At 39.0% G+C, this 534-nt stretch overlaps 1 protein-coding gene across 1 annotated transcript in view; it reads right to left on the bottom strand.

Moving 5' to 3' along the window:
- Positions 1 to 534, bottom strand: part of LOC119589379 — a 46966-nt gene that overhangs the window by 40773 nt on the left and 5659 nt on the right. The gene's annotated exons all lie outside the window — the stretch shown is intronic.

Genomic DNA, 534 nt, shown 5'->3' on the forward strand with positions numbered 1-534 from the left:
CTCGTTTCTGCCAAGGTCATTAATGAGGACAAAAACGGTAATGTCTGTAGCATCAAAAATTATACACCAATTGCTCTGTCAACGGTGAGCGAATAAGCCTTAACAGATGTGCTGATTGCTTAGTTACTGGTGATAATCAGCTCCCCTGCAAAGTAAATCACGGAACTGAAGTATTTTATGGACATGTCAAAAACTTTCGATAATGTTTGTTGTGTTTATCTTTTTGATGTACTGAATCGACGCGGAATTCCGGGATATATCTTCGAGATGCTGCGACACTGATATGCAAATCAAAATATGAGCGTTAGATTGGGGGGGAGGGGGATATCTTCGATGAATTTAATGGCAGATGCGGGATTCAAACAAAAGTCCCTGTCCCTGTCACATCTCTTTAATCAATATATGGACATTTTGTCAAAAAAGCTAAACAAGCATAAGGTAGAGCTTTATGGAAACGAGACGTAAGGCGATAGTCTAATTCAAAGACTAAAACTATCGAGCAACACTTTTGTAAAGGTCTTAATGAACGTCAAC

Source organism: Penaeus monodon, chromosome 25 (assembly GCF_015228065.2).
Source record: "Penaeus monodon isolate SGIC_2016 chromosome 25, NSTDA_Pmon_1, whole genome shotgun sequence".
Classification (NCBI taxonomy): domain Eukaryota; kingdom Metazoa; phylum Arthropoda; class Malacostraca; order Decapoda; family Penaeidae; genus Penaeus; species Penaeus monodon.